Genomic DNA, 12,586 nt, shown 5'->3' on the forward strand with positions numbered 1-12,586 from the left:
TTAAGCAACAAAGTAGGGTTTTCACAAAAAAATTCAACATGCCTTTAATTGATATTTCTAGATACTCATTAATCATTTGTAGATATCTTTTGGACCAAGAAAGAAGAGTTTACAAGCATTTGAAAGCATGAAGAGTTTGGAGCGAGCTTTGCGAGTGAGCTGTGGAGTGATCTTTTGAGTTTCTCGTGCCATGTGGCTGGTTCTTCCCTAAAATGCTCACTCAAAAAGCTCGCTTCCAACCAAAAAAGTTCACTCAGAAATCTTGCTCCCAACCAAAAAAGCTCACTAAAAAATATCGCTTGCAAAGCTCCTTTGAAAGATCGCTCCCAAGTTCAATATGGCATAGGCACCAACCTGTGTGTCCTCATTTTTGTGTCGTGAAGGAAAGAAGGTCCTCCCTTCATCTCATCCTCATGTCTTCGTCTCCTTGAAGTGCATCTTCTGCTATTCCTTTGTTTGACATGTGAAGAGGAAGCTTCTCTGTGTGTATGAGAATGTCTCTATTGACTTAGACCTTTATTTATGCATTTTGAAATGTAGAGAGAGAAATGAAATGAAATGAATGAATATTAAACGTCCTTAAAAGGCTCATCCCTACCGGATGAGCCTAGTGATCTCTACTGTGTAAGAGTTAGAGAGGGTGCATCCAATGAGTACTGGAAGGGGGGCAATCTGTCCATGCTGAACCCATGTACCTGAAACCATGATGTCATCTCCGATACCAGCATGCTGTGTCCCCCTGCAAAGCTAACTGTTAAGAGGACTCAAGTGCTAGGCAAGTATATCTGTCTCTGGAGAGGTCCCACAAGTAGTGTAAAAAAGAGACTTGATCTTGTAAGCGCCTCAACCACTGGTGGGGGGGACAGCTAGCTCTTCTTGAATAATGTCATGTGGTACTCAAGCCTTGGCTCTAATAAGCCGCGAGATCATAGAGACTAGAGGCTTCTCCATGTCTCCTCATCCATCAGTGCGACCCGACCTCTCCTGATGGTCCAATGAAGGCCCCCATATTTGAACTCTAGAGAGCAATGCGGAAGCCACCAAAGTGTCAAAAAGCCAGATCTTCGTCCGAGGCTCCTGAAACTGAATTTGTGAACACATCTCTCCAATCCACCCAATGCTGCATGTGCTCTAATCAGTCTAGTGTCTGCTGCTCTCCTCAATGAAAATGCTGGTCCACTAAAAACCACAAGGTAGGTGTAAGCATCCATATACTCCACTATCTCATGGCCGTATGTGAATGTGGGGTGCTGATCTCCTCGTCCATTGTGGGGTGGTGTTAAACACCATAACCTTGGTTTTACCAAGGTTGACAGATAGACCACTGTCGTGAGCAAACCTATGCAAAGCATCCAAGTGACGTTGCATCCCTTCCAGAGAGTCGGAGATCAACACAATATCATCAGCATATAACAACAGTGGAATCCATATCCCTGCCAACTGTGCACCTCTATCACCCTCTCTCTCAATATAGTCAAAAACCTCATCCACATACATATCAAATAGAGTTGGAGAGAGCGAGCAGCCCTGCTTCACCCCGATAGTGGAGTGAACTAATGTAGATAATCCCTCTAGAGTCCGTACATGCTCCACTCCTGACCTGTATAATGCCATAATCCCCCAAATCAGCTCTGTGGGTACTCCCATCTTGTCACAAACTGATGACGTGGCAGCTTGCAGGATCCTAGTGATGCGCCGACAGGCTGACCCTCGGAAAATGTGCCGCAATTTGCGCTGATAGACTGACACATGGCAGCTGTACGGATGCCGCAAATCACGCTGCTGACGTAGTAGAATTGTACGGATTTTCGTAAACTGCGCTAGCGGCAGTTTTTGGAGCCAGTTTCTTTATGGGGATTATTATTTTTAACAATAAAGCTTTTGGGGCTTAATGCTTTTGAGAGAGAAGATATTAAGTTAATGATTTTGGGGCTCTGCTTTTGGGCATCCCTTGTACTAATAAATGAGTTGGTTGGGCCTCACTTCTCAGAGCATCTGGACGTAGAGTCTGAGAGTGAGCACCCGCTGACTCTCTTGTACTTTGAACACAGATTAATAAAAAAAGAAATGCCGTAAGGGGCGCCAGTCTTTGGGGCCAATACCTTTGGGCATGGAACTACACCGGGCCGTGTCATCTTTGTGAATTGTTTTGAAGTGAATCTCTGTTGTGTCGCAGTAGAATCTTGACTTGGGGTGTCCAAGTCTGTTACAGAGGTATCAGAGCACAGAAAGATTCTTCTTCTACGGAGAATCCGATCCCATTTGCAGCACACGTAGACTTTTGTGAAAGAATCTTTGTGTCCCAACCCCAGACTTATTAGCAACTCCCACCCTTCATACATCGCGCATCGGGCGCACTCCCGTCTTCATCCCTCTCTCTTACAGGGCATAAAGCCATAAAGAATCCAAGATTACACATGGGTTCTCGTGAAGTATCTGACACAGATGACACCTCTCACTGGGAAGGCAAAGAAAAGTTGAAAATCCAGCACGGGAACTGAAGAAAAGAATGAAGATTTAGGAAAATGTTTTTTTTTTCAACGAACAAGTTTGCCAGAACGGAGTACAAACGTCAACTGCAGATTGGCACATGTGTGAATAGATTGATTAAGTACTCTAGAGCCCCGAAATTGGCGAGACACCTGAAGAATTACCTGATTGATAAGATTTTGAGAGATGGCATGTAGCCATTACTTCTCCTCTCAGGTAGGGAAGAAAGCCGAAAGGACAGATGAGTGGAGAAAAACAGAACCTGTACCCATAGAAAGAGATGGACAAGAACTCTTGAAAAGAAGATGAACCAAAAGACCACCAGAAGATAAATTTGAGAGTTACAAAACAGCAGCCGAGTGCGGAAGAAAAGGAAAGATGAAAGCAGAACTGGTACCACATTGCGTGGGGCCCGACCCGAATCCGATGAACGAAAGTACAAAACTTTGCCGCTCTTGGGGAAAAGTGAAAGATTAGGAAGCCCTTATTTTCTTTGATGGAGGAGCCAAGGCCAACTTCTTGAATTGGCGGCTCGACTTGGAATTACGCCCGACAGGCTGAGGCCACAGGCGGAGGCAGTTCTAGTGGCACCCGAACGGGATGTTGCCATTACACCGATCATTAACAAACTTTGTTTGCATTGTCAAGGGTCTTTAGGGCATGAGGACTTTTACGCAATGCCCTTGGGAGGTTGTGAAGTCCTCCTAGGAATCCCTTGGTACCACAAGAACAACGCTGTGGTTGACTATGGGGGTACGAAAGCGACTTTTGGCAAACGCAGGGCAAGAGAGATTGTACTTGATGAAATTCAGTTTCTTTACTCGATTTTTCTTGAAAAGACTGAATGATAATTGAAGGTCAAATATGTTTGACCTCGAAAAGAAATGACAAGATTCTTTTGCAATAGAAGCTGACTGTTTCTCTAAAGGCGTATAAGCGAGTTACCTCCTTTACATCGTGAAGATCACATGATTGATTCGTGGTAGTACACCACCGAACCGGCCACCCTACAGCGTTAGCCGAGGCCAAGATAAATAAACAATGAACCAGAACAGATTTCCACATTACGAGGATCGATAATATACTCAACAGACTTCAGAATTCTACTTGCCGAATTAATATAAAGAAGTGTTTATTATCAGATCTGTATTGCTCTTGGAGACGTCTACAAGACAGCTTTCAAGACGATTTCTTGGATTTTCAGAGATTACCGATCATTTGTGGGTTTTCCAGACACTGAGGAAGCATAAATTGCTTATACATTTGAAAAAGAGCGAGTTTTTCTTGCTTGAGATACATTTCTTGGGACACATCATCTCAACAAAAAAAGTACAGATAGATCTGGCCAAAAATGACACTGTCCGCAAATGGCCTGACTTGAAGAATGTTCATGAAGTTAGAAGCTTCTCGGGCTTGCGTTCTTACTACCGGTGGCTCATTCGAAAGTTTGCAGAGATCGCTTCCCCCTTTGCACATTCTGACACAGAAAGGAATCCCTTTCTCGTGGGGGGACCCACAGAGGTGACTGCCTTTTAAACATTGAAAGAGAAATTGACTACGGGACCAGTATTGACTTTGCCGGATTTGAAAAAGTCATTCAAACTATATTGTGATGCTTGTGGTTGTAGTTTGGCTGCGATCTTAATGCAAGAAGGCCATGTCATTGCCTATGAGAGCCGATTGTTTTCAAGGCCGGAATTGACAGCAGAGATTTATTAGAAAGAGCTTTTGGCGGTTATCCATGCTCTTGCTCAGTGGCGACATTACCTACTTGGAGCCGATTTTACGATATTCACTGATCATCAGAGTTTACGCTACTTCTTGTCACAGAAGCAACATTCGGCAAAGCAGATGCGGTGGCCTAACATCTTGTCACAGTTTCACCTCCAGATTGTCCATGTTCAAAGACAAAAGAACTTGGTGGCAGATGCTTTGTCCCGGAAGCCGTTAGTCTTAGCTATTTCCGCGATTCATCATAGAAGCTTCAAGGACATGGTGGATCAGTACGCCACAGATCTAGATTTTTCGAATGTATTCACTCGAATAGATGGCTGACATTTATGAGCCGTTGGTGGCTCTATATGGTTGTACATATGAGTAGCAGCTGTTGGGTCATCGGATGATATTCTAGCTCTATGGTCCAGCGTCGTCGTTAGGAGTAGCGAGTCTATACACACAACACGTCTTCACCATCCCTGCACATCTGAGCCTCGACACCCCATTGTACCTGTGAGTCCTAGGCTGGAGCTGAGTGCACTGCCACACTAGAGTCTGTATCCGTTCTTTGAGATAGTCGAGTCATATGTTGTGGTCTGCTGCTGTTGTGTCTCTGTGAGCTCAGTTTGTTGTCTATTGTTTCTTTGTTTTCAGTCTGTTTTGAGTGAGATTGTCACACACATTGCACTGAGGAGCACCCACTGTAGAGAGCACGACACACTATCTGCGCTACACGTGCTCTCATTTTGACAATCACGGTGGGACCTCACCTGAAGTCTCACTCCCTGTTGAAAATACAAACAGTGAAGCTAGTTGGTTTTACCTAGCTTCGCCTACCTTGCCTTGCACTGTGTGGTCTGCTGGTCTGGTCTCCTCTCGCCCTGGTCCAACTGGTCTAGTCCTCTCTCGCCCTAGTCCTTTCTCGGCTTGGTCCAACCAGCCCTCGTTCCTAGAATAGTCCTTCCTCGACCCTGGTCTAGTCCTCCTCGTCCCTGGTCCAGCCTGGGTCTAGTCACTTGCCTTGTCTAGTAGAGTCTAGACTTGTCTTTAGCCAGTTAAAGCAATTAAGGGTCTTCTTGCCCTAAGCTGTGTTTGGTTGAGCTTTGGTTGGATTTGTGGTCGCTGCATGACACATACAAGGCGGTCATTCGAGCGTCAAAGCGCACTATTGAGTCCTCCATAGTACTACAACAGAAGACGACCCTTGGTACCTAGTAGAAGTCCATCAACCTCATCACCCATACCTCCACATACGACATCACCCATTCCCCCATCCGGTTTCACATCTTCCAGGTCACCTTTCCCAGTAAAGCCCTCTCCTATTTTGTTACAGCAGGCTATTGTGCAACGGGCTCCTGAGCAAGTGGCCATGGAGGCGTTGGCCAGTGTTTTGGCCAAGGTAAACATCAAGTTTCCTACCTTCAAGGGACTCTCTTCAGAAGATGCAGACGACCATGCAAGAAGGTTTGTATCTCTCTATAGGGGTCGTGGTCTTAATAGAGAAGATGCTTATTTGGTACTCTTTCCATCTACCTTGGATGGATTAGCAGACAAATAATACAGTCAGTTTGCAGAGAACCATTTTGCAACTTGGGCAGCTTTAAGACAACAGTTCTGTGCAGCATTCAGGCAAGGTGACTACCAAGAGAAGGTTTTGGATGAGTTGGCCAACATGGTGCTCCAGCTAGAGGAGACTTTTGCAGAACTTATGACTAAAACCAAGTCTCTAGTTGCCAAGCTTCCCCAGCAACCCGGTGAATTTATGGTTAAGAAGTGGGTGGAGAAGGTGCTTCCCAAAACTTCTCAGCAAAAACTCCGAGAGAGTGTCCGACCCGACGCCACTCTCGAGGAGTTCATCGCTGCTGCTACTAGGATAGAGGGGGCTAGGAAGCTATTCAACAACTCCCCTCATGTAGAGACCCCCTCTGTGTTTTCGGAAAGTCCTACTGATCCAGTGACTTCTTTACGTAGAGAACTTGAAGCCCTAAAACTACAATGCGCTCTTCAAGAGGAGAAATCAATCTCTCTTCGACAGGAGAAACCAGCGTATCTTGAGGCTTTGGATCAAATCAAGAGAGAGCTAGAAGAGCTTAAGTCTCAGCAGGAGACTAAGGCTATGGTATGGTGCAGCTCATGTCGCTCTCCAGGACATCCTCCATAGGATTGTCCCTTTCGGGCTTATTGCCACTTCTACGAAAAGTCGGGGCATGAAGACAAGGATTGCTACTATATCAAGGGATTGCGGCAAATACAACAAAGTCTAGGTCCTTCTCTCCAACAAGGGATAGCACCTTCATCTAGCATGATTTCACCCTATGGCCATCAAAACCCGATGCCACCTCTGCTGACAACACCTCCTATGCAAACTATGCAAGGTATGCACAACAACTTTGCATCCCCCAGCTTTTATCATGCTAGTACTCCTTCAGTTCCCCAAAGCTTCTACACTTTAGCATCCGGCCCCATGCACCAAGGGCCGAGACCACCTCGCTCCTCCAATAGGCGGGGAGTATGGACATTATCAGAGCAAATGTCCGTTGCCAGAAGGGTCCCCTCCTTGCCGACACTGCCCTGAAGCTAAGGATCACTATAGTAAGGACTGCACAAAACAACGTGCATCCACATCTGCAAGCACAAGCCAGAACCAACAGGAGTTTACATTCCCAAAGGTTCACCTCATCACAGTAAGCACCATTCCACAGGCCCCGCCTTCCACTCTTGTAGTTGCCTCTCGCGATGGGTTGAAGCAGGTGGAAGAGCTGGCTGGTGTGCTCAAACGGGCACAGAGAGCTGCTCTTGGCCTTAGCCTCCTTGGCGGTCCAATTTTTTCATCTCCAGTCACACAAATGAGTCAAACTCCCTTAGTAGCTGACAAACCAGCAGGTAGTGTCGAGAGCCAACCTACCTCTCTTCTATCAGATATTGATGGTGCTTTCATGGAAGCAATAGAGGACTTACACAACCTTAAGATACCAGAGCAAGATCTAAAAAAAAGATAGAAGCCTACAGCAGAGTCTATCTTGAAAAACACCTTTCAGCAAGTGTCACTGTACGACATGCTTCTTTTTTATGCAAATTTTAGAAGTGACACCCTTTCCATCATCCAGTCTCTGTATCCTAGTGCAAGGCCTAGTGGCGGGCACCTACCTGTGCAACCCTTGGAGTCCTACATGATTTCTTATCCAGCTGCTCCCCTCACCAACTACAAAAGTCCTCGTCTCACTGTGTCTATTCTTGGGCATCAATTCTCAGGCGTCACAGTGGATGGTGGATCTCGGATCAATCTGATGCCATAATTTACTATGTTGGCCTTAGGTCTGTAGCCTACCCGCCCTGCTCCATTCACTGTTACATTGGCGGACCACAAGACAGTCTACACTGTGGGCATAGTAGAGAAGGTGCCTCTGATGGTACAAGACTTCACATTTAGCTTGGATTTTGTGGTGGTCAGTCTTCCTCAGGTGGAGGGAGGATTTCCTTTGCTTATTGGTAGACCATGGTTGCGGCATACTAAGGCATTTCATGATTGGGGAAACGACGCCATGTGGATACATACTCCTGGCTCCCCCATGCAACCAATTTGGCTTGAAGGAGGTATGGTGAAACCGGCCCATAGGGCGGTAGACGTTAGCTTTCACCCGATTCTTTAACACTTGACTATACGACACAAAGCAATGACTTAAAAGAAACATGTAACTGGGAATGGAATTACACTTCAAAACAAAAGCACGGCCAGGAAGCTAGAATGCTCCCAAGCAGACAGCGACACCTGTAGGCCCCAAAGGTTGGCACCCCTTCCCGTATTTCTTTATTCTTTAACAGAGGGAATAAAAGCTGTGATTTCCTACAAGCTGCCCTGCACAATCTGGGCTGAATTCTATCTATTCTGGCCCGATTTCAGCAACATAACTGTACTAGGTCACTTCACAGTCAGTATCCCCACGCAATAGATGACTTTCCCGACGCATAGACACTTTGCAAAACCTGGCGAGAATCTGCAGCACGCTGAATTCTCTGTTTTTTGCCCCGAAAACGCGCCAAATCACCTCTATAGCTGCCCCTTCGCGTCCTCGAACCTCCTGGGGGTATTAGGGACCGTTTAGGGCCGAAACCCTAAACCTGCAAAAATACACAGCAGGCTGTAATTCCCTGTTTCGGGCTCCGTTTCGCGTGCCGGTGACATTCGTAGCAAGTCCTCGAGCTCCCGCACCTGTAGGGCTACTTGCCCTTTGAATCGGACGAGATTTCGCACGTGAAACCTCTCCGAATTCACCTGTACCTGTGGGGGATTAGCCACTAGCTAATCCAATACCTGTGCAAGAGGCTCTTGCCTCGACAATCGCGCATGAACCCACACAACTGTACATTGGTCAAATGAGAAGCACACTTGAGGGGCATAACATAACTGCTCATAGGGGAGAGAGAGAGAGCAGTGCATAGCGTGCAGGGCATCACTCCTGGCACCGTATTGTACATAAGAGGGAAAGGAAGCACTCCATAGCTCTTAACCTGTGATAGAGAGCTTGTAAATGAGCCTCCCAAGTATAAATTCAGCGCCACTTCTTGCATGAGGAAAGTGCACAGAAATGTGCCACTTGGCGCGTTTTCAAGCCATTTCCCGTTTCGGGGTTGCCGCCTAAAAATCTCCCGACCGGTTGCCCAGTTGACTCCGTTGCAAAGTAATAAAATGTTCCCCTTGACATTCCACAGCTAATGACGCGAACACTTTTTCTGGTCCAAAAATAGCAGTTCTCTAAATTTTAGGAGATGCTTCCATGGCACACACTGGTCATCTAACCATCAGTCACCACTGGAACCACATCGAAAAATGCAATGTTGGCCAACTATCAGGTGATTTACACTCGTAGCCCCATCCTGGCTAACCTTAGTCCATTTGACCAACTTCAGTGCTCACTGGCCGTCTCGCCTAAACTCTCAATGTCCGCCTCACACCATGCACCTCGGGCATTGGCATTTCCAGAGGGGTGCTTTAAAACAAGTCAAATAAAATTCCCCAAAAAGAAATCAACAAGTAAAGTTGCCACAGACTTGTGACATACCCCCCTCTTGAAATCGCGAACGTCCTCGTTTGCATGAATATCAATCCATGAGTGTGTATAGCACTTCGTGGACACTGTATCACGGCTGTCAATATTTTCATGTGTACACACCTGGTTACCATGGTACGAGACATACATGCTCATAGTTAACACTCTTGTGTATTCAACACTTGTTAACTCATGTATGGTCTACCTGTGAGACTATTCCATTGACATAGTGGATAGCTTTCACACTATGCCACTGGCTTTAATAGAGTCCATAACTTTTAGTACACTTCGAATCCTTTCAAGCATAATAAACCAACAATTTAAAAATGCGTCAACATATACTCATTAGAAGCAATTGCTGTACTCTTGACAACTGCCAAGACATACTTACCTTTATAGCACTAAACAGACTTTTGGACAACTTTTATTCCCCAAGGGCAATTGCCAAGCAGGGTACACTGCTATTGCACTAAATCCATAGATACATAAGAAGTGCTAGCTCCTAAATCACCCCCCTCTAGCGCAAGTCTCTTTCCTTTTGACCTTAGCTCTACTTGAGTTGGAGAAAACGTAAGTGGTAAACCAAAGGCTTCAAGGTAGAGATGCACATTTGGTGACTCTAACAGTTCACTCTCTGCCATCCACTTTGCATCCATAGGTGGATAATTCTTGAACTTCACCAAATATCGCCTTGTAACCTTGCCTTTGACTTTTCTTTCCTTGTGTGCCATGATCTCTTCTGGGACCAAAATTTCATCAAGCTCTTCAACTTCTGGCTGCTCTTTAACTGGCATATCCTCTGGTACATCACCAATAAATGGTCTGAGAAGACTCACGTGAAAAGCATTGTGAATCTTCCAGTTCTCAGGCAATTTCAGCCTATAACTGACGTCACTGATCTTCTTTGTTACTTGAAAAGGACCATAATAGCGCATACTAAGCTTTGTAAAGAGACTTTCTTTACCTTTTCGCTTCTTTAACCGTGCCTTTTCAAACCGCAGCAGTATCCAATCACCAAGTGAAAACACCAATTCACGACGGTAGAGATCAGTAACTTTCTTTTGCTTTGCCTGTGTCCTTTCAAGGGCATGCTTTATCTTCTGGTACATTTCATCCATATTCTGTACATATTGATCTGCCTGAAAGATCTTTTCCTTGGTATGCAAAATGGGAGGAACTTTCACATGACCTTCGACAATTTCAAAAGGTGCTTTGCCTGTTGAAGAATGCACTGTATTATTGTACGCATACTCAACCAACGGCAAGTACTGCTCCCACTTCGCCTTGTGCTCTGACAATAGCACTTTTTTTTTTTTTCGAGAAAAAGATCCTTCTATTAGTTAATGAAAACTGCCCATAGGGCTACATCCACCTCTGCAGGAGAGGGCCACAACAACCATGATGGGGAGACTCTCCCAATGAAAAAACAACATATATACAATGAGGCTAAATCAAGAGATGGGGGGAGGGAAGAGCCACACAGGTGGACAGTAGTGCCATCTGAGCACCCCCTGGACAGTGGTGAAGAAAGGCCCAGGGCACCAGAGTCGAAGGAAAGCCTCGCGGTGCTCCCGCATCCGGTCGGAGCTGCCCTGTAGTCCCTCAAGCTGTCCTCTGAGAGTATGGATCAACTCTAGCCAAAAGTCACGAACAGTCTCTGCTGGTGGCACAAGGCGAGCCTCAAAGATGCGGAAACAGCGAGCCCGCCAGATGAACCAGAGAGCTAGGCCGCCGATGAGCTCCCAACACTCCTCTCTCTCACTGCACCACTCCTGTGGAGTAAGATCTATAGCAGGCTAGAGTGTAGGTCGCCCCCCCTGAATCACTATCATCATGCTGGTGGAAGATAGCCTAGACTGAAGTGCCGGGCCCGTGAGGGTGGACCAAGCCGCTGCCCCCCAAGTGTACTGTCGAGCCGTGGAGAGGGCAGGCATCAGCCGAAGAACTCGTAGCCACACCTGCTGGGCCGAGGGACAGTCCCAAAGACAGTGACGCTGACTCTCCACCAACTGGTCACAGGCTGCACATGCGGCCGAGAGACCACTATGCACAAGCCAGCTCCCTACTGCTGTGGCTCTGTGTGCGACCAACCACTGGAACAAAGTGACGCGTCTCGGCTGTCTGGAGTCCCACAACCTCTGCCAAAAAGCTGCCAAGAACTCGACTGTGAGGCCCTCCTCCTGCCAATGACGTGCTGCAGCGGGGCGGGCCTCTCTCTGTGATGCAAGTATATGACGTCCAAGCCGAACAGTGTACTGAAAGAAGGGCACTCATGGGCGGTCTACAGAAGAGAAGGGGTCCCTCCATAGCCACTCACCAGGATCCCACTGTACTCGTGCCAGTGGAAAGCACTCCAAAGCCCATAGCCTCCAGTGTCCTGTCTCAAGAGTTGCTGGGTCACGGTCTATGACGCAAGTCCTCCCACAGATGCCCACAACTCGGATCCTCTGGAAACAGCACCCTGCTACCTACGGGGCCTCTACTGCAATTCGCTGTAAACGTCCCCCACCCTGAAGCTCGAAGACAAGGGCTGGGACAGTCTCGAGCAAGCCCTGATTGAAATGAGAACCTCCAATCGTGTGAAGGCTCCCATCCACCGGGGTGCTACTGGCTCGAGAGGCGTGAGCCACTCAGCTGGAAGTGACTCTGAGATGTCCTTACACATGCTCTGCATCCCTCTCATGCCCTGTAGCTGGACAGCCTGCACCTCCTCTGACAAACCTGTGAACTCTAGCCAGTCACTTACAGAGCGCGTTGGACCTGCTGCCATGGGACCCCAAGAAACATGAGGCCGACTCCCAACCAGGTGGCCTCTCTGAGTGCTAACCATGGGGTTCCAGACGAGGGGCTGCCGTAGGCGCTCCTCCGTGCACGTCGGCTGTCTCTGCTCTAGGCCACGCCATAAGAGCTCCCAAGAACGAAGCAAACTCACAGCGAATCGGTCCTCCAATCTCCTGCTCAAACCAACTCGGCGCAACTCTGTAAAGATCCATCTGGTCGAAGGTTGCCAAGGGTCTCCTGACTGAGGCACCCTGGCACGAAGCCTCTGCAGCAAGAACTCCTTCCAGGGCTCCTCGCCTGGAAGAATTCCTCTGACGACGAACATCCCAAGAAGGGCTCTGCTCTGCTGTGCTGGATCAATGATCCCAAGCCCTCCCTGAGAACAAGTGTGATGACCGACCAAGCCACCTTGGCTCTGGCAATCTGAGTGTCGCGACCTGACCAAAGGAAGTTCCTGATCAGCCTCTCTACCTGGCTGATACAAGAACTCGAGAAGATCTAGCAAGAAGTGATGCACCAGATAGTCGCAAACAACACCTGGTTGGCAACTA

At 47.3% G+C, this 12,586-nt stretch overlaps 1 protein-coding gene across 5 annotated transcripts in view; it reads right to left on the reverse strand.

The window, feature by feature from the left end:
* LOC147432085 (putative ion channel POLLUX-like 2) overlaps positions 1-12,586 on the reverse strand; it is a 173,557-nt gene that overhangs the window by 23,061 nt on the left and 137,910 nt on the right. The gene's annotated exons all lie outside the window — the stretch shown is intronic.

Source organism: Adiantum capillus-veneris, chromosome 20 (assembly GCF_014529385.1).
Source record: "Adiantum capillus-veneris isolate H3 chromosome 20, ASM1452938v2, whole genome shotgun sequence".
In the NCBI taxonomy this organism is placed as follows: Eukaryota; Viridiplantae; Streptophyta; class Polypodiopsida; order Polypodiales; family Pteridaceae; genus Adiantum; species Adiantum capillus-veneris.